Source organism: Zeugodacus cucurbitae, chromosome 3 (assembly GCF_028554725.1).
Source record: "Zeugodacus cucurbitae isolate PBARC_wt_2022May chromosome 3, idZeuCucr1.2, whole genome shotgun sequence".
Classification (NCBI taxonomy): domain Eukaryota; kingdom Metazoa; phylum Arthropoda; class Insecta; order Diptera; family Tephritidae; genus Zeugodacus; species Zeugodacus cucurbitae.
In genome coordinates, this window is record NC_071668.1 from 45470951 (window position 1) to 45497442 (window position 26492).

Below are 26492 nucleotides of genomic sequence, written 5' to 3' on the forward strand. Positions count from 1 at the left end.
ATTGTGGTCCTGAAAAGGACCGTTTTGGGTATTTATTTGATTTAATACAATTAAGCACGTTCTCCACGAATACGTCTGGCCAATTGGATATCTTTTGGCATAATTGTTACACGTTTTGCATGAATGGCACACAAATTGGTATCCTCAAACAGTCCAACCAAATATGCTTCACTAGCTTCTTGTAGAGCCATAACAGCTGAACTTTGGAAACGTAAATCAGTTTTGAAATCTTGAGCAATTTCTCGAACTAATCGTTGGAATGGCAATTTGCGGATTAATAATTCGGTACTTTTTTGATAACGACGAATTTCACGCAATGCCACTGTACCAGGACGATAACGATGAGGCTTCTTAACACCACCAGTTGCCGGAGCACTCTTACGTGCTGCTTTTGTTGCCAATTGTTTACGAGGTGCTTTACCACCGGTCGACTTACGGGCTGTTTGCTTTGTACGAGCCATTTTTCTCACTGCACTATATTTTACTATTTAACACTCACTGTACTACACTATTCACTGCACTTATATTTCCATGCAAAATAAACGCTTAAGTAAGAAAATGCCTAAAATTGTTCCATAAGTTCATAAAATCGGGGTGTGTGTTAGAAAGAGATAAAAATCATTGATTGCTGTAGATTTTTTGTATAAATACACGTGCGTTCGCTAGAGCACAACACAGTGAATAGTGAACAGTGAGTGAGTTAACATACTTGGTGCAAACAAAAAAATAAGTGAATAAAAATGACTGGTCGCGGCAAAGGTGGAAAAGGCTTGGGTAAAGGTGGTGCTAAGCGTCATCGTAAGGTTTTACGTGATAACATCCAGGGTATCACTAAACCAGCTATTCGGCGTTTGGCACGTCGTGGAGGTGTAAAACGTATATCTGGCTTGATATATGAAGAAACTCGTGGTGTTTTAAAAGTATTTTTGGAGAATGTTATTCGTGATGCAGTTACTTATACTGAACACGCCAAAAGGAAAACAGTTACAGCAATGGATGTTGTATATGCTTTGAAGAGACAGGGACGTACCTTGTATGGATTCGGCGGTTAAACAATTTTTACTAACATATGTATGTACGTGTACAGCATAAACAAAACGGTCCTTTTCAGGACCACGATATACATTCAACGAAGATTCAAAATAATTTTGATTTAACATATATGTATTATATATATATATATATAATTTAAAAATTTTTGCGTATACTTATGTAATATTATATCTTTAAAATTCTTAATTTGACAGTAATTGACATTCAATCAAATGATAAATATTAATTTTTAACGATATTCTATTTTAATATATATTTCTATTTTATTATACTTTAATAATTTAAAATAATGAATGACGGAAAAAAACCAAAACCACTATATTAAGTACGTATATGCACATATAAGATGGGGTTAAATTTTTTCATGCGCCAGTAATTAGCATTATATCCAATTGAATATTAGTTATTAAATATGTAAATACTCGAATACGTTAATCATTTTCATAATTTTTCGTCGTTTATACCTAACCTAACCCTGATTATACGAAATTAGGTTTCAAATTAATGAAATATTAGTTGATATACAAATTTCATCATATATACACACATGCATATGTATGTATGTATGTATATATGTATTTAATAATTTACTATAAATATATTATTTTGGTATACATTTATGCAATAATATATATATAAATTGTATATTTAACTAGTAATCATTATAGTCTTATTATTATTTTCATTTTGTGTTGAAAATTTGAGTCTATCGCCTGTATACACTTCATAGTTAATGAATAACAGCAAAATGGCCCCAGTGATAACCACTAGAAATTTATTAAATTTTATTTTTATTTATTTCTTAAAAAAATCTTGTTGTAACTTGTTTAGATCATTAATTATATGAATTATTTATAATTTGTAAAATAATATTAGGAATTAATTTGAAAATTCTTGAGAAAATCGAAATTTAAGAGGAAATTTTTGACTTTTAGAGCACAAAGTTTGGTCAAAATCTCATTTTACATGAAAAATATATATTGCAAAGAAAAATGTGTAATAGATTATCAAAGCAACACATTTAGGCTATATAATTACATTTAAAACATTTTGATAAATTCAATATTCGATTTTTAGTCAATTAAATAAACTTCAAAGTTTGTCATATTGAGATGTTAATTTGCACTGGATCAGAAATTTTTGTCACACATCTTTTCTACTGGCGTCTCAAATTTTAAAGGGATAACAATTTTAAGATGTACATGGAAATTTTAGTGCTTAAAGTGTGTATATTATTATAACATCAATATCAATAAAGTGAAAATGTCTGATACAATTGCTGTTGCGAGTGTTGGTTCTCCGGTAGCGGGCTCCTCTGCTATTTCTGAGAAAAAAGTTCCTGCCAAAAAGGTAGTTAAGCCAAAAAAGCCTTCCGTTGCTCCTACTCATCCGCCGACACAACAAATGGTCGATGCATCAATTAAGAACTTAAAGGAACGTGGTGGCTCATCACTTTTGGCAATTAAGAAATACATCAGTGCTACATACAAATGTGATGCCCAAAAATTAGCACCATTCATCAAGCGGTATTTGAAGTCGGCTGTTACTAGTGGTAAATTGATTCAAACTAAAGGAAAGGGCGCATCCGGTTCTTTCAAACTATCAGTGGCGGCTAGTAAATCCAGTAAATCTGGAGAAGGTAAATCAAAGGCACAACAGAAAGCAGTGAAATCCACCGAGAAGAAGCCCAAAAAGAAATTGGCGAAATCGGCAGATGGTGTGGTGTCAAAGAAGAAGGCAGCGGTTGGTGGTAAGAAAGTTAGTGGCGAGAAAAAAGTGAAGAAAGCTGTTGCCAGTAAGAAAACAGCGGAGAAGAAGAAAAGTGAAAAGGTTAAAGCGAAAGATGCGAAAAAGACTGGATCAGTTAAAGCCAAACCAGCTAAAGCTAAATCGACTCCAAGCAAATCAAAGGCATTAAAAGCGAAAACGCCTAGTGTGAAAACCAAGAAAGCCGCGGCCAATAAAAAACCAGTCGCCAAGAAAGCGCCAGCTAAAAAGTAAACTATACAAAACAAAACTAAAGTGGCGTATAAGAAGTAAATAAGCCCTTTTCAGGGCTACAAAAAACCTTAACATATCGATCAAAAAATTATATTTAACAAAATCATTCGAAAAATTATATATATTTTAGAAATCCAATTAATTCATAATGTTCAAATTGTATTTTGCGCTCTCCACATATCACATCACCTATATATATGTACATATATGTATATTATATGTTATTAAATTATATCGCTATACGTAACAGTCATTCCATTCATTCATAATATGTACATATATAGGTATTGTATAATAAATTAGCTATATCTCTTTGTTGATTTATATATTGTGGCCCTGAAAAGGGCCTTTTTGCCATTCGTTACAAAATCTTTTGGATAAATTACTTGGAACTTGTGTATTTAGTGACAGCTTTGGTGCCTTCGCTCACAGCATGCTTGGCCAATTCACCGGGCAAAAGTAGACGTACAGCTGTTTGGATTTCCCGACTAGTGATAGTTGAACGTTTGTTGTAGTGAGCTAAACGCGATGCTTCGGCAGCAATACGTTCAAAAATATCATTTACGAAACTGTTCATGATACTCATGGCTTTTGATGAAATACCAGTATCGGGATGTACTTGCTTCAATACTTTATAAATGTAAATTGCATAACTTTCCTTCCTCTTGCGCTTCTTCTTCTTGTCATTTTTGGTAATATTCTTCTGGGCCTTACCAGCCTTCTTCGCTGCTTTTCCACTAGTTTTAGGAGGCATTTTTTTTTTCACTATTTATTTTCCTTCACTTTGCACACTTCACACTTCACACTTCACTTGATTATAATATAGTGTAAAAGTGACACGCTTAAGTACTATTTTGCTGGCAAAGAGTTCGTTTATTCGGTCAATTAGGCACGAAGCGCCATCGGCCCGAGTGTGCGCAGCTGTCTGTACAACAAAAAAGTATATATACAGCGACTGTGTTAGCATGAATGGCATATAGTGCTAGTGTGCAGTGCAGTTCATAGTGTAATATTCTTTGTGTGAAATAATAATTGTGCTAAATCAAAAATGTCCGGTCGCGGTAAAGGTGGTAAAGTGAAGGGAAAGGCAAAGTCGCGGTCAAACCGTGCTGGTCTTCAATTTCCCGTCGGTCGTATACACCGTTTGTTGCGCAAAGGCAATTATGCCGAACGTGTTGGTGCCGGTGCTCCAGTATATTTAGCTGCTGTTATGGAATATTTGGCAGCTGAAGTTTTGGAATTGGCCGGTAATGCTGCCCGCGATAACAAAAAAACAAGAATTATTCCTCGTCACTTACAATTGGCCATCCGAAATGACGAAGAATTAAATAAATTATTGTCGGGAGTGACCATTGCTCAAGGTGGTGTTTTGCCCAACATTCAAGCTGTACTTTTACCAAAGAAGACGGAGAAGAAAGCATAAATACATATACATACACAGTATACATCGCTAAAGTAAAAAAGTGTAAATCGACAAAACCGTCCTTTTCAGGACGACAAAATTCCCATACAAAGAGGTTAATAATATTATTTTGTTAAAAATTTACAAAAATAAATATTTATTTGATGCATTATTAATACACAATATATATATGTATATATGTATATGTATGTGGGTTCCATACGTTTATATGTATGCAGATATGTATATATGTATAGAGGATACATATGAATGTACATGTATACTAGAAACAGTCGTCTACGTACAGTACAGTTTGTAGACGCTAAGTGTGTAGGGTAGATATGTACATATGTATATGTTGTGTGCATCTACATATGTACATTAAACACATATTAAAAATTATTTGATGTGAATTTTTGATCATATTGTTTTAGAAATTGTGGTCCTGAAAAGGACCGTTTTGGGTATTTATTTGATTTAATACAATTAAGCACGTTCTCCACGAATACGTCTGGCCAATTGGATATCTTTTGGCATAATTGTTACACGTTTTGCATGAATGGCACACAAATTGGTATCCTCAAACAGTCCAACCAAATATGCTTCACTAGCTTCTTGTAGAGCCATAACAGCTGAACTTTGGAAACGTAAATCAGTTTTGAAATCTTGAGCAATTTCTCGAACTAATCGTTGGAATGGCAATTTGCGGATTAATAATTCGGTACTTTTTTGATAACGACGAATTTCACGCAATGCCACTGTACCAGGACGATAACGATGAGGCTTCTTAACACCACCAGTTGCCGGAGCACTCTTACGTGCTGCTTTTGTTGCCAATTGTTTACGAGGTGCTTTACCACCGGTCGACTTACGGGCTGTTTGCTTTGTACGAGCCATTTTTCTCACTGCACTATATTTTACTATTTAACACTCACTGTACTACACTATTCACTGCACTTATATTTCCATGCAAAATAAACGCTTAAGTAAGAAAATGCCTAAAATTGTTCCATAAGTTCATAAAATCGGGGTGTGTGTTAGAAAGAGATAAAAATCATTGATTGCTGTAGATTTTTTGTATAAATACACGTGCGTTCGCTAGAGCACAACACAGTGAATAGTGAACAGTGAGTGAGTTAACATACTTGGTGCAAACAAAAAAATAAGTGAATAAAAATGACTGGTCGCGGCAAAGGTGGAAAAGGCTTGGGTAAAGGTGGTGCTAAGCGTCATCGTAAGGTTTTACGTGATAACATCCAGGGTATCACTAAACCAGCTATTCGGCGTTTGGCACGTCGTGGAGGTGTAAAACGTATATCTGGCTTGATATATGAAGAAACTCGTGGTGTTTTAAAAGTATTTTTGGAGAATGTTATTCGTGATGCAGTTACTTATACTGAACACGCCAAAAGGAAAACAGTTACAGCAATGGATGTTGTATATGCTTTGAAGAGACAGGGACGTACCTTGTATGGATTCGGCGGTTAAACAATTTTTACTAACATATGTATGTACGTGTACAGCATAAACAAAACGGTCCTTTTCAGGACCACGATATACATTCAACGAAGATTCAAAATAATTTTGATTTAACATATATGTATTATATATATATATATATAATTTAAAAATTTTTGCGTATACTTATGTAATATTATATCTTTAAAATTCTTAATTTGACAGTAATTGACATTCAATCAAATGATAAATATTAATTTTTAACGATATTCTATTTTAATATATATTTCTATTTTATTATACTTTAATAATTTAAAATAATGAATGACGGAAAAAAACCAAAACCACTATATTAAGTACGTATATGCACATATAAGATGGGGTTAAATTTTTTCATGCGCCAGTAATTAGCATTATATCCAATTGAATATTAGTTATTAAATATGTAAATACTCGAATACGTTAATCATTTTCATAATTTTTCGTCGTTTATACCTAACCTAACCCTGATTATACGAAATTAGGTTTCAAATTAATGAAATATTAGTTGATATACAAATTTCATCATATATACACACATGCATATGTATGTATGTATGTATATATGTATTTAATAATTTACTATAAATATATTATTTTGGTATACATTTATGCAATAATATATATATAAATTGTATATTTAACTAGTAATCATTATAGTCTTATTATTATTTTCATTTTGTGTTGAAAATTTGAGTCTATCGCCTGTATACACTTCATAGTTAATGAATAACAGCAAAATGGCCCCAGTGATAACCACTAGAAATTTATTAAATTTTATTTTTATTTATTTCTTAAAAAAATCTTGTTGTAACTTGTTTAGATCATTAATTATATGAATTATTTATAATTTGTAAAATAATATTAGGAATTAATTTGAAAATTCTTGAGAAAATCGAAATTTAAGAGGAAATTTTTGACTTTTAGAGCACAAAGTTTGGTCAAAATCTCATTTTACATGAAAAATATATATTGCAAAGAAAAATGTGTAATAGATTATCAAAGCAACACATTTAGGCTATATAATTACATTTAAAACATTTTGATAAATTCAATATTCGATTTTTAGTCAATTAAATAAACTTCAAAGTTTGTCATATTGAGATGTTAATTTGCACTGGATCAGAAATTTTTGTCACACATCTTTTCTACTGGCGTCTCAAATTTTAAAGGGATAACAATTTTAAGATGTACATGGAAATTTTAGTGCTTAAAGTGTGTATATTATTATAACATCAATATCAATAAAGTGAAAATGTCTGATACAATTGCTGTTGCGAGTGTTGGTTCTCCGGTAGCGGGCTCCTCTGCTATTTCTGAGAAAAAAGTTCCTGCCAAAAAGGTAGTTAAGCCAAAAAAGCCTTCCGTTGCTCCTACTCATCCGCCGACACAACAAATGGTCGATGCATCAATTAAGAACTTAAAGGAACGTGGTGGCTCATCACTTTTGGCAATTAAGAAATACATCAGTGCTACATACAAATGTGATGCCCAAAAATTAGCACCATTCATCAAGCGGTATTTGAAGTCGGCTGTTACTAGTGGTAAATTGATTCAAACTAAAGGAAAGGGCGCATCCGGTTCTTTCAAACTATCAGTGGCGGCTAGTAAATCCAGTAAATCTGGAGAAGGTAAATCAAAGGCACAACAGAAAGCAGTGAAATCCACCGAGAAGAAGCCCAAAAAGAAATTGGCGAAATCGGCAGATGGTGTGGTGTCAAAGAAGAAGGCAGCGGTTGGTGGTAAGAAAGTTAGTGGCGAGAAAAAAGTGAAGAAAGCTGTTGCCAGTAAGAAAACAGCGGAGAAGAAGAAAAGTGAAAAGGTTAAAGCGAAAGATGCGAAAAAGACTGGATCAGTTAAAGCCAAACCAGCTAAAGCTAAATCGACTCCAAGCAAATCAAAGGCATTAAAAGCGAAAACGCCTAGTGTGAAAACCAAGAAAGCCGCGGCCAATAAAAAACCAGTCGCCAAGAAAGCGCCAGCTAAAAAGTAAACTATACAAAACAAAACTAAAGTGGCGTATAAGAAGTAAATAAGCCCTTTTCAGGGCTACAAAAAACCTTAACATATCGATCAAAAAATTATATTTAACAAAATCATTCGAAAAATTATATATATTTTAGAAATCCAATTAATTCATAATGTTCAAATTGTATTTTGCGCTCTCCACATATCACATCACCTATATATATGTACATATATGTATATTATATGTTATTAAATTATATCGCTATACGTAACAGTCATTCCATTCATTCATAATATGTACATATATAGGTATTGTATAATAAATTAGCTATATCTCTTTGTTGATTTATATATTGTGGCCCTGAAAAGGGCCTTTTTGCCATTCGTTACAAAATCTTTTGGATAAATTACTTGGAACTTGTGTATTTAGTGACAGCTTTGGTGCCTTCGCTCACAGCATGCTTGGCCAATTCACCGGGCAAAAGTAGACGTACAGCTGTTTGGATTTCCCGACTAGTGATAGTTGAACGTTTGTTGTAGTGAGCTAAACGCGATGCTTCGGCAGCAATACGTTCAAAAATATCATTTACGAAACTGTTCATGATACTCATGGCTTTTGATGAAATACCAGTATCGGGATGTACTTGCTTCAATACTTTATAAATGTAAATTGCATAACTTTCCTTCCTCTTGCGCTTCTTCTTCTTGTCATTTTTGGTAATATTCTTCTGGGCCTTACCAGCCTTCTTCGCTGCTTTTCCACTAGTTTTAGGAGGCATTTTTTTTTCACTATTTATTTTCCTTCACTTTGCACACTTCACACTTCACACTTCACTTGATTATAATATAGTGTAAAAGTGACACGCTTAAGTACTATTTTGCTGGCAAAGAGTTCGTTTATTCGGTCAATTAGGCACGAAGCGCCATCGGCCCGAGTGTGCGCAGCTGTCTGTACAACAAAAAAGTATATATACAGCGACTGTGTTAGCATGAATGGCATATAGTGCTAGTGTGCAGTGCAGTTCATAGTGTAATATTCTTTGTGTGAAATAATAATTGTGCTAAATCAAAAATGTCCGGTCGCGGTAAAGGTGGTAAAGTGAAGGGAAAGGCAAAGTCGCGGTCAAACCGTGCTGGTCTTCAATTTCCCGTCGGTCGTATACACCGTTTGTTGCGCAAAGGCAATTATGCCGAACGTGTTGGTGCCGGTGCTCCAGTATATTTAGCTGCTGTTATGGAATATTTGGCAGCTGAAGTTTTGGAATTGGCCGGTAATGCTGCCCGCGATAACAAAAAAACAAGAATTATTCCTCGTCACTTACAATTGGCCATCCGAAATGACGAAGAATTAAATAAATTATTGTCGGGAGTGACCATTGCTCAAGGTGGTGTTTTGCCCAACATTCAAGCTGTACTTTTACCAAAGAAGACGGAGAAGAAAGCATAAATACATATACATACACAGTATACATCGCTAAAGTAAAAAAGTGTAAATCGACAAAACCGTCCTTTTCAGGACGACAAAATTCCCATACAAAGAGGTTAATAATATTATTTTGTTAAAAATTTACAAAAATAAATATTTATTTGATGCATTATTAATACACAATATATATATGTATATATGTATATGTATGTGGGTTCCATACGTTTATATGTATGCAGATATGTATATATGTATAGAGGATACATATGAATGTACATGTATACTAGAAACAGTCGTCTACGTACAGTACAGTTTGTAGACGCTAAGTGTGTAGGGTAGATATGTACATATGTATATGTTGTGTGCATCTACATATGTACATTAAACACATATTAAAAATTATTTGATGTGAATTTTTGATCATATTGTTTTAGAAATTGTGGTCCTGAAAAGGACCGTTTTGGGTATTTATTTGATTTAATACAATTAAGCACGTTCTCCACGAATACGTCTGGCCAATTGGATATCTTTTGGCATAATTGTTACACGTTTTGCATGAATGGCACACAAATTGGTATCCTCAAACAGTCCAACCAAATATGCTTCACTAGCTTCTTGTAGAGCCATAACAGCTGAACTTTGGAAACGTAAATCAGTTTTGAAATCTTGAGCAATTTCTCGAACTAATCGTTGGAATGGCAATTTGCGGATTAATAATTCGGTACTTTTTTGATAACGACGAATTTCACGCAATGCCACTGTACCAGGACGATAACGATGAGGCTTCTTAACACCACCAGTTGCCGGAGCACTCTTACGTGCTGCTTTTGTTGCCAATTGTTTACGAGGTGCTTTACCACCGGTCGACTTACGGGCTGTTTGCTTTGTACGAGCCATTTTTCTCACTGCACTATATTTTACTATTTAACACTCACTGTACTACACTATTCACTGCACTTATATTTCCATGCAAAATAAACGCTTAAGTAAGAAAATGCCTAAAATTGTTCCATAAGTTCATAAAATCGGGGTGTGTGTTAGAAAGAGATAAAAATCATTGATTGCTGTAGATTTTTTGTATAAATACACGTGCGTTCGCTAGAGCACAACACAGTGAATAGTGAACAGTGAGTGAGTTAACATACTTGGTGCAAACAAAAAAATAAGTGAATAAAAATGACTGGTCGCGGCAAAGGTGGAAAAGGCTTGGGTAAAGGTGGTGCTAAGCGTCATCGTAAGGTTTTACGTGATAACATCCAGGGTATCACTAAACCAGCTATTCGGCGTTTGGCACGTCGTGGAGGTGTAAAACGTATATCTGGCTTGATATATGAAGAAACTCGTGGTGTTTTAAAAGTATTTTTGGAGAATGTTATTCGTGATGCAGTTACTTATACTGAACACGCCAAAAGGAAAACAGTTACAGCAATGGATGTTGTATATGCTTTGAAGAGACAGGGACGTACCTTGTATGGATTCGGCGGTTAAACAATTTTTACTAACATATGTATGTACGTGTACAGCATAAACAAAACGGTCCTTTTCAGGACCACGATATACATTCAACGAAGATTCAAAATAATTTTGATTTAACATATATGTATTATATATATATATATATAATTTAAAAATTTTTGCGTATACTTATGTAATATTATATCTTTAAAATTCTTAATTTGACAGTAATTGACATTCAATCAAATGATAAATATTAATTTTTAACGATATTCTATTTTAATATATATTTCTATTTTATTATACTTTAATAATTTAAAATAATGAATGACGGAAAAAAACCAAAACCACTATATTAAGTACGTATATGCACATATAAGATGGGGTTAAATTTTTTCATGCGCCAGTAATTAGCATTATATCCAATTGAATATTAGTTATTAAATATGTAAATACTCGAATACGTTAATCATTTTCATAATTTTTCGTCGTTTATACCTAACCTAACCCTGATTATACGAAATTAGGTTTCAAATTAATGAAATATTAGTTGATATACAAATTTCATCATATATACACACATGCATATGTATGTATGTATGTATATATGTATTTAATAATTTACTATAAATATATTATTTTGGTATACATTTATGCAATAATATATATATAAATTGTATATTTAACTAGTAATCATTATAGTCTTATTATTATTTTCATTTTGTGTTGAAAATTTGAGTCTATCGCCTGTATACACTTCATAGTTAATGAATAACAGCAAAATGGCCCCAGTGATAACCACTAGAAATTTATTAAATTTTATTTTTATTTATTTCTTAAAAAAATCTTGTTGTAACTTGTTTAGATCATTAATTATATGAATTATTTATAATTTGTAAAATAATATTAGGAATTAATTTGAAAATTCTTGAGAAAATCGAAATTTAAGAGGAAATTTTTGACTTTTAGAGCACAAAGTTTGGTCAAAATCTCATTTTACATGAAAAATATATATTGCAAAGAAAAATGTGTAATAGATTATCAAAGCAACACATTTAGGCTATATAATTACATTTAAAACATTTTGATAAATTCAATATTCGATTTTTAGTCAATTAAATAAACTTCAAAGTTTGTCATATTGAGATGTTAATTTGCACTGGATCAGAAATTTTTGTCACACATCTTTTCTACTGGCGTCTCAAATTTTAAAGGGATAACAATTTTAAGATGTACATGGAAATTTTAGTGCTTAAAGTGTGTATATTATTATAACATCAATATCAATAAAGTGAAAATGTCTGATACAATTGCTGTTGCGAGTGTTGGTTCTCCGGTAGCGGGCTCCTCTGCTATTTCTGAGAAAAAAGTTCCTGCCAAAAAGGTAGTTAAGCCAAAAAAGCCTTCCGTTGCTCCTACTCATCCGCCGACACAACAAATGGTCGATGCATCAATTAAGAACTTAAAGGAACGTGGTGGCTCATCACTTTTGGCAATTAAGAAATACATCAGTGCTACATACAAATGTGATGCCCAAAAATTAGCACCATTCATCAAGCGGTATTTGAAGTCGGCTGTTACTAGTGGTAAATTGATTCAAACTAAAGGAAAGGGCGCATCCGGTTCTTTCAAACTATCAGTGGCGGCTAGTAAATCCAGTAAATCTGGAGAAGGTAAATCAAAGGCACAACAGAAAGCAGTGAAATCCACCGAGAAGAAGCCCAAAAAGAAATTGGCGAAATCGGCAGATGGTGTGGTGTCAAAGAAGAAGGCAGCGGTTGGTGGTAAGAAAGTTAGTGGCGAGAAAAAAGTGAAGAAAGCTGTTGCCAGTAAGAAAACAGCGGAGAAGAAGAAAAGTGAAAAGGTTAAAGCGAAAGATGCGAAAAAGACTGGATCAGTTAAAGCCAAACCAGCTAAAGCTAAATCGACTCCAAGCAAATCAAAGGCATTAAAAGCGAAAACGCCTAGTGTGAAAACCAAGAAAGCCGCGGCCAGTAAAAAACCAGTCGCCAAGAAAGCGCCAGCTAAAAAGTAAACTATACAAAACAAAACTAAAGTGGCGTATAAGAAGTAAATAAGCCCTTTTCAGGGCTACAAAAAACCTTAACATATCGATCAAAAAATTATATTTAACAAAATCATTCGAAAAATTATATATATTTTAGAAATCCAATTAATTCATAATGTTCAAATTGTATTTTGCGCTCTCCACATATCACATCACCTATATATATGTACATATATGTATATTATATGTTATTAAATTATATCGCTATACGTAACAGTCATTCCATTCATTCATAATATGTACATATATAGGTATTGTATAATAAATTAGCTATATCTCTTTGTTGATTTATATATTGTGGCCCTGAAAAGGGCCTTTTTGCCATTCGTTACAAAATCTTTTGGATAAATTACTTGGAACTTGTGTATTTAGTGACAGCTTTGGTGCCTTCGCTCACAGCATGCTTGGCCAATTCACCGGGCAAAAGTAGACGTACAGCTGTTTGGATTTCCCGACTAGTGATAGTTGAACGTTTGTTGTAGTGAGCTAAACGCGATGCTTCGGCAGCAATACGTTCAAAAATATCATTTACGAAACTGTTCATGATACTCATGGCTTTTGATGAAATACCAGTATCGGGATGTACTTGCTTCAATACTTTATAAATGTAAATTGCATAACTTTCCTTCCTCTTGCGCTTCTTCTTCTTGTCATTTTTGGTAATATTCTTCTGGGCCTTACCAGCCTTCTTCGCTGCTTTTCCACTAGTTTTAGGAGGCATTTTTTTTTCACTATTTATTTTCCTTCACTTTGCACACTTCACACTTCACACTTCACTTGATTATAATATAGTGTAAAAGTGACACGCTTAAGTACTATTTTGCTGGCAAAGAGTTCGTTTATTCGGTCAATTAGGCACGAAGCGCCATCGGCCCGAGTGTGCGCAGCTGTCTGTACAACAAAAAAGTATATATACAGCGACTGTGTTAGCATGAATGGCATATAGTGCTAGTGTGCAGTGCAGTTCATAGTGTAATATTCTTTGTGTGAAATAATAATTGTGCTAAATCAAAAATGTCCGGTCGCGGTAAAGGTGGTAAAGTGAAGGGAAAGGCAAAGTCGCGGTCAAACCGTGCTGGTCTTCAATTTCCCGTCGGTCGTATACACCGTTTGTTGCGCAAAGGCAATTATGCCGAACGTGTTGGTGCCGGTGCTCCAGTATATTTAGCTGCTGTTATGGAATATTTGGCAGCTGAAGTTTTGGAATTTGCCGGTAATGCTGCCCGCGATAACAAAAAAACAAGAATTATTCCTCGTCACTTACAATTGGCCATCCGAAATGACGAAGAATTAAATAAATTATTGTCGGGAGTGACCATTGCTCAAGGTGGTGTTTTGCCCAACATTCAAGCTGTACTTTTACCAAAGAAGACGGAGAAGAAAGCATAAATACATATACATACACAGTATACATCGCTAAAGTAAAAAAGTGTAAATCGACAAAACCGTCCTTTTCAGGACGACAAAATTCCCATACAAAGAGGTTAATAATATTATTTTGTTAAAAATTTACAAAAATAAATATTTATTTGATGCATTATTAATACACAATATATATATGTATATATGTATATGTATGTGGGTTCCATACGTTTATATGTATGCAGATATGTATATATGTATAGAGGATACATATGAATGTACATGTATACTAGAAACAGTCGTCTACGTACAGTACAGTTTGTAGACGCTAAGTGTGTAGGGTAGATATGTACATATGTATATGTTGTGTGCATCTACATATGTACATTAAACACATATTAAAAATTATTTGATGTGAATTTTTGATCATATTGTTTTAGAAATTGTGGTCCTGAAAAGGACTGTTTTGGGTATTTATTTGATTTAATACAATTAAGCACGTTCTCCACGAATACGTCTGGCCAATTGGATATCTTTTGGCATAATTGTTACACGTTTTGCATGAATGGCACACAAATTGGTATCCTCAAACAGTCCAACCAAATATGCTTCACTAGCTTCTTGTAGAGCCATAACAGCTGAACTTTGGAAACGTAAATCAGTTTTGAAATCTTGAGCAATTTCTCGAACTAATCGTTGGAATGGCAATTTGCGGATTAATAATTCGGTACTTTTTTGATAACGACGAATTTCACGCAATGCCACTGTACCAGGACGATAACGATGAGGCTTCTTAACACCACCAGTTGCCGGAGCACTCTTACGTGCTGCTTTTGTTGCCAATTGTTTACGAGGTGCTTTACCACCGGTCGACTTACGGGCTGTTTGCTTTGTACGAGCCATTTTTCTCACTGCACTATATTTTACTATTTAACACTCACTGTACTACACTATTCACTGCACTTATATTTCCATGCAAAATAAACGCTTAAGTAAGAAAATGCCTAAAATTGTTCCATAAGTTCATAAAATCGGGGTGTGTGTTAGAAAGAGATAAAAATCATTGATTGCTGTAGATTTTTTGTATAAATACACGTGCGTTCGCTAGAGCACAACACAGTGAATAGTGAACAGTGAGTGAGTTAACATACTTGGTGCAAACAAAAAAATAAGTGAATAAAAATGACTGGTCGCGGCAAAGGTGGAAAAGGCTTGGGTAAAGGTGGTGCTAAGCGTCATCGTAAGGTTTTACGTGATAACATCCAGGGTATCACTAAACCAGCTATTCGGCGTTTGGCACGTCGTGGAGGTGTAAAACGTATATCTGGCTTGATATATGAAGAAACTCGTGGTGTTTTAAAAGTATTTTTGGAGAATGTTATTCGTGATGCAGTTACTTATACTGAACACGCCAAAAGGAAAACAGTTACAGCAATGGATGTTGTATATGCTTTGAAGAGACAGGGACGTACCTTGTATGGATTCGGCGGTTAAACAATTTTTACTAACATATGTATGTACGTGTACAGCATAAACAAAACGGTCCTTTTCAGGACCACGATATACATTCAACGAAGATTCAAAATAATTTTGATTTAACATATATGTATTATATATATATATATATAATTTAAAAATTTTTGCGTATACTTATGTAATATTATATCTTTAAAATTCTTAATTTGACAGTAATTGACATTCAATCAAATGATAAATATTAATTTTTAACGATATTCTATTTTAATATATATTTCTATTTTATTATACTTTAATAATTTAAAATAATGAATGACGGAAAAAAACCAAAACCACTATATTAAGTACGTATATGCACATATAAGATGGGGTTAAATTTTTTCATGCGCCAGTAATTAGCATTATATCCAATTGAATATTAGTTATTAAATATGTAAATACTCGAATACGTTAATCATTTTCATAATTTTTCGTCGTTTATACCTAACCTAACCCTGATTATACGAAATTAGGTTTCAAATTAATGAAATATTAGTTGATATACAAATTTCATCATATATACACACATGCATATGTATGTATGTATGTATATATGTATTTAATAATTTACTATAAATATATTATTTTGGTATACATTTATGCAATAATATATATATAAATTGTATATTTAACTAGTAATCATTATAGTCTTATTATTATTTTCATTTTGTGTTGAAAATTTGAGTCTATCGCCTGTATACACTTCATAGTTAATGAATAACAGCAAAATGGCCCCAGTGATAACCACTAGAAATTTATTAAATTTTATTTTTATTTATTTCTTAAAAAAATCTTGTTGTAACTAGTTTAGATCATTAATTATATGAATTATTTATAATTTGTAAAATAATATTAGGAATTAATTTGAAAATTCTTGAGAAAATCGAAATTTAAGAGGAAATTTTTGACTTTTAGAGCACAAAGTTTGGTCAAAATCTCATTTTACATGAAAAATATATATTGCAAAGAAAAATGTGTAATAGATTATCAAAGCAACACATTTAGGCTATATAATTACATTTAAAACATTTTGATAAATTCAATATTCGATTTTTAGTCAATTAAATAAACTTCAAAGTTTGTCATATTGAGATGTTAATTTGCACTGGATCAGAAATTTTTGTCACACATCTTTTCTACTGGCGTCTCAAATTTTAAAGGGATAACAATTTTAAGATGTACATGGAAATTTTAGTGCTTAAAGTGTGTATATTATTATAACATCAATATCAATAAAGTGAAAATGTCTGATACAATTGCTGTTGCGAGTGTTGGTTCTCCGGTAGCGGGCTCCTCTGCTATTTCTGAGAAAAAAGTTCCTGCCAAAAAGGTAGTTAAGCCAAAAAAGCCTTCCGTTGCTCCTACTCATCCGCCGACACAACAAATGGTCGATGCATCAATTAAGAACTTAAAGGAACGTGGTGGCTCATCACTTTTGGCAATTAAGAAATACATCAGTGCTACATACAAATGTGATGCCCAAAAATTAGCACCATTCATCAAGCGGTATTTGAAGTCGGCTGTTACTAGTGGTAAATTGATTCAAACTAAAGGAAAGGGCGCATCCGGTTCTTTCAAACTATCAGTGGCGGCTAGTAAATCCAGTAAATCTGGAGAAGGTAAATCAAAGGCACAACAGAAAGCAGTGAAATCCACCGAGAAGAAGCCCAAAAAGAAATTGGCGAAATCGGCAGATGGTGTGGTGTCAAAGAAGAAGGCAGCGGTTGGTGGTAAGAAAGTTAGTGGCGAGAAAAAAGTGAAGAAAGCTGTTGCCAGTAAGAAAACAGCGGAGAAGAAGAAAAGTGAAAAGGTTAAAGCGAAAGATGCGAAAAAGACTGGATCAGTTAAAGCCAAACCAGCTAAAGCTAAATCGACTCCAAGCAAATCAAAGGCATTAAAAGCGAAAACGCCTAGTGTGAAAACCAAGAAAGCCGCGGCCAATAAAAAACCAGTCGCCAAGAAAGCGCCAGCTAAAAAGTAAACTATACAAAACAAAACTAAAGTGGCGTATAAGAAGTAAATAAGCCCTTTTCAGGGCTACAAAAAACCTTAACATATCGATCAAAAAATTATATTTAACAAAATCATTCGAAAAATTATATATATTTTAGAAATCCAATTAATTCATAATGTTCAAATTGTATTTTGCGCTCTCCACATATCACATCACCTATATATATGTACATATATGTATATTATATGTTATTAAATTATATCGCTATACGTAACAGTCATTCCATTCATTCATAATATGTACATATATAGGTATTGTATAATAAATTAGCTATATCTCTTTGTTGATTTATATATTGTGGCCCTGAAAAGGGCCTTTTTGCCATTCGTTACAAAATCTTTTGGATAAATTACTTGGAACTTGTGTATTTAGTGACAGCTTTGGTGCCTTCGCTCACAGCATGCTTGGCCAATTCACCGGGCAAAAGTAGACGTACAGCTGTTTGGATTTCCCGACTAGTGATAGTTGAACGTTTGTTGTAGTGAGCTAAACGCGATGCTTCGGCAGCAATACGTTCAAAAATATCATTTACGAAACTGTTCATGATACTCATGGCTTTTGATGAAATACCAGTATCGGGATGTACTTGCTTCAATACTTTATAAATGTAAATTGCATAACTTTCCTTCCTCTTGCGCTTCTTCTTCTTGTCATTTTTGGTAATATTCTTCTGGCCCTTACCAGCCTTCTTCGCTGCTTTTCCACTAGTTTTAGGAGGCATTTTTTTTTTCACTATTTATTTTCCTTCACTTTGCACACTTCACACTTCACTTGATTATAATATAGTGTAAAAGTGACACGCTTAAGTACTATTTTGCTGGCAAAGAGTTCGTTTATTCGGTCAATTAGGCACGAAGCGCCATCGGCCCGAGTGTGCGCAGCTGTCTGTACAACAAAAAAGTATATATACAGCGACTGTGTTAGCATGAATGGCATATAGTGCTAGTGTGCAGTGCAGTTCATAGTGTAATATTCTTTGTGTGAAATAATAATTGTGCTAAATCAAAAATGTCCGGTCGCGGTAAAGGTGGTAAAGTGAAGGGAAAGGCAAAGTCGCGGTCAAACCGTGCTGGTCTTCAATTTCCCGTCGGTCGTGTACACCGTTTGTTGCGCAAAGGCAATTATGCCGAACGTGTTGGTGCCGGTGCTCCAGTATATTTAGCTGCTGTTATGGAATATTTGGCAGCTGAAGTTTTGGAATTGGCCGGTAATGCTGCCCGCGATAACAAAAAAACAAGAATTATTCCTCGTCACTTACAATTGGCCATCCGAAATGACGAAGAATTAAATAAATTATTGTCGGGAGTGACCATTGCTCAAGGTGGTGTTTTGCCCAACATTCAAGCTGTACTTTTACCAAAGAAGACGGAGAAGAAAGCATAAATACATATACATACACAGTATACATCGCTAAAGTAAAAAAGTGTAAATCGACAAAACCGTCCTTTTCAGGACGACAAAATTCCCATACAAAGAGGTTAATAATATTATTTTGTTAAAAATTTACAAAAATAAATATTTATTTGATGCATTATTAATACACAATATATATATGTATATATGTATATGTATGTGGGTTCCATACGTTTATATGTATGCAGATATGTATATATGTATAGAGGATACATATGAATGTACATGTATACTAGAAACAGTCGTCTACGTACAGTACAGTTTGTAGACGCTAAGTGTGTAGGGTAGATATGTACATATGTATATGTTGTGTGCATCTACATATGTACATTAAACACATATTAAAAATTATTTGATGTGAATTTTTGATCATATTGTTTTAGAAATTGTGGTCCTGAAAAGGACCGTTTTGGGTATTTATTTGATTTAATACAATTAAGCACGTTCTCCACGAATACGTCTGGCCAATTGGATATCTTTTGGCATAATTGTTACACGTTTTGCATGAATGGCACACAAATTGGTATCCTCAAACAGTCCAACCAAATATGCTTCACTAGCTTCTTGTAGAGCCATAACAGCTGAACTTTGGAAACGTAAATCAGTTTTGAAATCTTGAGCAATTTCTCGAACTAATCGTTGGAATGGCAATTTGCGGATTAATAATTCGGTACTTTTTTGATAACGACGAATTTCACGCAATGCCACTGTACCAGGACGATAACGATGAGGCTTCTTAACACCACCAGTTGCCGGAGCACTCTTACGTGCTGCTTTTGTTGCCAATTGTTTACGAGGTGCTTTACCACCGGTCGACTTACGGGCTGTTTGCTTTGTACGAGCCATTTTTCTCACTGCACTATATTTTACTATTTAACACTCACTGTACTACACTATTCACTGCACTTATATTTCCATGCAAAATAAACGCTTAAGTAAGAAAATGCCTAAAATTGTTCCATAAGTTCATAAAATCGGGGTGTGTGTTAGAAAGAGATAAAAATCATTGATTGCTGTAGATTTTTTGTATAAATACACGTGCGTTCGCTAGAGCACAACACAGTGAATAGTGAACAGTGAGTGAGTTAACATACTTGGTGCAAACAAAAAAATAAGTGAATAAAAATGACTGGTCGCGGCAAAGGTGGAAAAGGCTTGGGTAAAGGTGGTGCTAAGCGTCATCGTAAGGTTTTACGTGATAACATCCAGGGTATCACTAAACCAGCTATTCGGCGTTTGGCACGTCGTGGAGGTGTAAAACGTATATCTGGCTTGATATATGAAGAAACTCGTGGTGTTTTAAAAGTATTTTTGGAGAATGTTATTCGTGATGCAGTTACTTATACTGAACACGCCAAAAGGAAAACAGTTACAGCAATGGATGTTGTATATGCTTTGAAGAGACAGGGACGTACCTTGTATGGATTCGGCGGTTAAACAATTTTTACTAACATATGTATGTACGTGTACAGCATAAACAAAACGGTCCTTTTCAGGACCACGATATACATTCAACGAAGATTCAAAATAATTTTGATTTAACATATATGTATTATATATATATATATATAATTTAAAAATTTTTGCGTATACTTATGTAATATTATATCTTTAAAATTCTTAATTTGACAGTAATTGACATTCAATCAAATGATAAATATTAATTTTTAACGATATTCTATTTTAATATATATTTCTATTTTATTATACTTTAATAATTTAAAATAATGAATGACGGAAAAAAACCAAAACCACTATATTAAGTACGTATATGCACATATAAGATGGGGTTAAATTTTTTCATGCGCCAGTAATTAGCATTATATCCAATTGAATATTAGTTATTAAATATGTAAATACTCGAATACGTTAATCATTTTCATAATTTTTCGTCGTTTATACCTAACCTAACCCTGATTATACGAAATTAGGTTTCAAATTAATGAAATATTAGTTGATATACAAATTTCATCATATATACACACATGCATATGTATGTATGTATGTATATATGTATTTAATAATTTACTATAAATATATTATTTTGGTATACATTTATGCAATAATATATATATAAATTGTATATTTAACTAGTAATCATTATAGTCTTATTATTATTTTCATTTTGTGTTGAAAATTTGAGTCTATCGCCTGTATACACTTCATAGTTAATGAATAACAGCAAAATGGCCCCAGTGATAACCACTAGAAATTTATTAAATTTTATTTTTATTTATTTCTTAAAAAAATCTTGTTGTAACTAGTTTAGATCATTAATTATATGAATTATTTATAATTTGTAAAATAATATTAGGAATTAATTTGAAAATTCTTGAGAAAATCGAAATTTAAGAGGAAATTTTTGACTTTTAGAGCACAAAGTTTGGTCAAAATCTCATTTTACATGAAAAATATATATTGCAAAGAAAAATGTGTAATAGATTATCAAAGCAACACATTTAGGCTATATAATTACATTTAAAACATTTTGATAAATTCAATATTCGATTTTTAGTCAATTAAATAAACTTCAAAGTTTGTCATATTGAGATGTTAATTTGCACTGGATCAGAAATTTTTGTCACACATCTTTTCTACTGGCGTCTCAAATTTTAAAGGGATAACAATTTTAAGATGTACATGGAAATTTTAGTGCTTAAAGTGTGTATATTATTATAACATCAATATCAATAAAGTGAAAATGTCTGATACAATTGCTGTTGCGAGTGTTGGTTCTCCGGTAGCGGGCTCCTCTGCTATTTCTGAGAAAAAAGTTCCTGCCAAAAAGGTAGTTAAGCCAAAAAAGCCTTCCGTTGCTCCTACTCATCCGCCGACACAACAAATGGTCGATGCATCAATTAAGAACTTAAAGGAACGTGGTGGCTCATCACTTTTGGCAATTAAGAAATACATCAGTGCTACATACAAATGTGATGCCCAAAAATTAGCACCATTCATCAAGCGGTATTTGAAGTCGGCTGTTACTAGTGGTAAATTGATTCAAACTAAAGGAAAGGGCGCATCCGGTTCTTTCAAACTATCAGTGGCGGCTAGTAAATCCAGTAAATCTGGAGAAGGTAAATCAAAGGCACAACAGAAAGCAGTGAAATCCACCGAGAAGAAGCCCAAAAAAAAATTGGCGAAATCGGCAGATGGTGTGGTGTCAAAGAAGAAGGCAGCGGTTGGTGGTAAGAAAGTTAGTGGCGAGAAAAAAGTGAAGAAAGCTGTTGCCAGTAAGAAAACAGCGGAGAAGAAGAAAAGTGAAAAGGTTAAAGCGAAAGATGCGAAAAAGACTGGATCAGTTAAAGCCAAACCAGCTAAAGCTAAATCGACTCCAAGCAAATCAAAGGCATTAAAAGCGAAAACGCCTAGTGTGAAAACCAAGAAAGCCGCGGCCAATAAAAAACCAGTCGCCAAGAAAGCGCCAGCTAAAAAGTAAACTATACAAAACAAAACTAAAGTGGCGTATAAGAAGTAAATAAGCCCTTTTCAGGGCTACAAAAAACCTTAACATATCGATCAAAAAATTATATTTAACAAAATCATTCGAAAAATTATATATATTTTAGAAATCCAATTAATTCATAATGTTCAAATTGTATTTTGCGCTCTCCACATATCACATCACCTATATATATGTACATATATGTATATTATATGTTATTAAATTATATCGCTATACGTAACAGTCATTCCATTCATTCATAATATGTACATATATAGGTATTGTATAATAAATTAGCTATATCTCTTTGTTGATTTATATATTGTGGCCCTGAAAAGGGCCTTTTTGCCATTCGTTACAAAATCTTTTGGATAAATTACTTGGAACTTGTGTATTTAGTGACAGCTTTGGTGCCTTCGCTCACAGCATGCTTGGCCAATTCACCGGGCAAAAGTAGACGTACAGCTGTTTGGATTTCCCGACTAGTGATAGTTGAACGTTTGTTGTAGTGAGCTAAACGCGATGCTTCGGCAGCAATACGTTCAAAAATATCATTTACGAAACTGTTCATGATACTCATGGCTTTTGATGAAATACCAGTATCGGGATGTACTTGCTTCAATACTTTATAAATGTAAATTGCATAACTTTCCTTCCTCTTGCGCTTCTTCTTCTTGTCATTTTTGGTAATATTCTTCTGGGCCTTACCAGCCTTCTTCGCTGCTTTTCCACTAGTTTTAGGAGGCATTTTTTTTTCACTATTTATTTTCCTTCACTTTGCACACTTCACACTTCACACTTCACTTGATTATAATATAGTGTAAAAGTGACACGCTTAAGTACTATTTTGCTGGCAAAGAGTTCGTTTATTCGGTCAATTAGGCACGAAGCGCCATCGGCCCGAGTGTGCGCAGCTGTCTGTACAACAAAAAAGTATATATACAGCGACTGTGTTAGCATGAATGGCATATAGTGCTAGTGTGCAGTGCAGTTCATAGTGTAATATTCTTTGTGTGAAATAATAATTGTGCTAAATCAAAAATGTCCGGTCGCGGTAAAGGTGGTAAAGTGAAGGGAAAGGCAAAGTCGCGGTCAAACCGTGCTGGTCTTCAATTTCCCGTCGGTCGTATACACCGTTTGTTGCGCAAAGGCAATTATGCCGAACGTGTTGGTGCCGGTGCTCCAGTATATTTAGCTGCTGTTATGGAATATTTGGCAGCTGAAGTTTTGGAATTTGCCGGTAATGCTGCCCGCGATAACAAAAAAACAAGAATTATTCCTCGTCACTTACAATTGGCCATCCGAAATGACGAAGAATTAAATAAATTATTGTCGGGAGTGACCATTGCTCAAGGTGGTGTTTTGCCCAACATTCAAGCTGTACTTTTACCAAAGAAGACGGAGAAGAAAGCATAAATACATATACATACACAGTATACATCGCTAAAGTAAAAAAGTGTAAATCGACAAAACCGTCCTTTTCAGGACGACAAAATTCCCATACAAAGAGGTTAATAATATTATTTTGTTAAAAATTTACAAAAATAAATATTTATTTGATGCATTATTAATACACAATATATATATGTATATATGTATATGTATGTGGGTTCCATACGTTTATATGTATGCAGATATGTATATATGTATAGAGGATACATATGAATGTACATGTATACTAGAAACAGTCGTCTACGTACAGTACAGTTTGTAGACGCTAAGTGTGTAGGGTAGATATGTACATATGTATATGTTGTGTGCATCTACATATGTACATTAAACACATATTAAAAATTATTTGATGTGAATTTTTGATCATATTGTTTTAGAAATTGTGGTCCTGAAAAGGACTGTTTTGGGTATTTATTTGATTTAATACAATTAAGCACGTTCTCCACGAATACGTCTGGCCAATTGGATATCTTTTGGCATAATTGTTACACGTTTTGCATGAATGGCACACAAATTGGTATCCTCAAACAGTCCAACCAAATATGCTTCACTAGCTTCTTGTAGAGCCATAACAGCTGAACTTTGGAAACGTAAATCAGTTTTGAAATCTTGAGCAATTTCTCGAACTAATCGTTGGAATGGCAATTTGCGGATTAATAATTCGGTACTTTTTTGATAACGACGAATTTCACGCAATGCCACTGTACCAGGACGATAACGATGAGGCTTCTTAACACCACCAGTTGCCGGAGCACTCTTACGTGCTGCTTTTGTTGCCAATTGTTTACGAGGTGCTTTACCACCGGTCGACTTACGGGCTGTTTGCTTTGTACGAGCCATTTTTCTCACTGCACTATATTTTACTATTTAACACTCACTGTACTACACTATTCACTGCACTTATATTTCCATGCAAAATAAACGCTTAAGTAAGAAAATGCCTAAAATTGTTCCATAAGTTCATAAAATCGGGGTGTGTGTTAGAAAGAGATAAAAATCATTGATTGCTGTAGATTTTTTGTATAAATACACGTGCGTTCGCTAGAGCACAACACAGTGAATAGTGAACAGTGAGTGAGTTAACATACTTGGTGCAAACAAAAAAATAAGTGAATAAAAATGACTGGTCGCGGCAAAGGTGGAAAAGGCTTGGGTAAAGGTGGTGCTAAGCGTCATCGTAAGGTTTTACGTGATAACATCCAGGGTATCACTAAACCAGCTATTCGGCGTTTGGCACGTCGTGGAGGTGTAAAACGTATATCTGGCTTGATATATGAAGAAACTCGTGGTGTTTTAAAAGTATTTTTGGAGAATGTTATTCGTGATGCAGTTACTTATACTGAACACGCCAAAAGGAAAACAGTTACAGCAATGGATGTTGTATATGCTTTGAAGAGACAGGGACGTACCTTGTATGGATTCGGCGGTTAAACAATTTTTACTAACATATGTATGTACGTGTACAGCATAAACAAAACGGTCCTTTTCAGGACCACGATATACATTCAACGAAGATTCAAAATAATTTTGATTTAACATATATGTATTATATATATATATATATAATTTAAAAATTTTTGCGTATACTTATGTAATATTATATCTTTAAAATTCTTAATTTGACAGTAATTGACATTCAATCAAATGATAAATATTAATTTTTAACGATATTCTATTTTAATATATATTTCTATTTTATTATACTTTAATAATTTAAAATAATGAATGACGGAAAAAAACCAAAACCACTATATTAAGTACGTATATGCACATATAAGATGGGGTTAAATTTTTTCATGCGCCAGTAATTAGCATTATATCCAATTGAATATTAGTTATTAAATATGTAAATACTCGAATACGTTAATCATTTTCATAATTTTTCGTCGTTTATACCTAACCTAACCCTGATTATACGAAATTAGGTTTCAAATTAATGAAATATTAGTTGATATACAAATTTCATCATATATACACACATGCATATGTATGTATGTATGTATATATGTATTTAATAATTTACTATAAATATATTATTTTGGTATACATTTATGCAATAATATATATATAAATTGTATATTTAACTAGTAATCATTATAGTCTTATTATTATTTTCATTTTGTGTTGAAAATTTGAGTCTATCGCCTGTATACACTTCATAGTTAATGAATAACAGCAAAATGGCCCCAGTGATAACCACTAGAAATTTATTAAATTTTATTTTTATTTATTTCTTAAAAAAATCTTGTTGTAACTAGTTTAGATCATTAATTATATGAATTATTTATAATTTGTAAAATAATATTAGGAATTAATTTGAAAATTCTTGAGAAAATCGAAATTTAAGAGGAAATTTTTGACTTTTAGAGCACAAAGTTTGGTCAAAATCTCATTTTACATGAAAAATATATATTGCAAAGA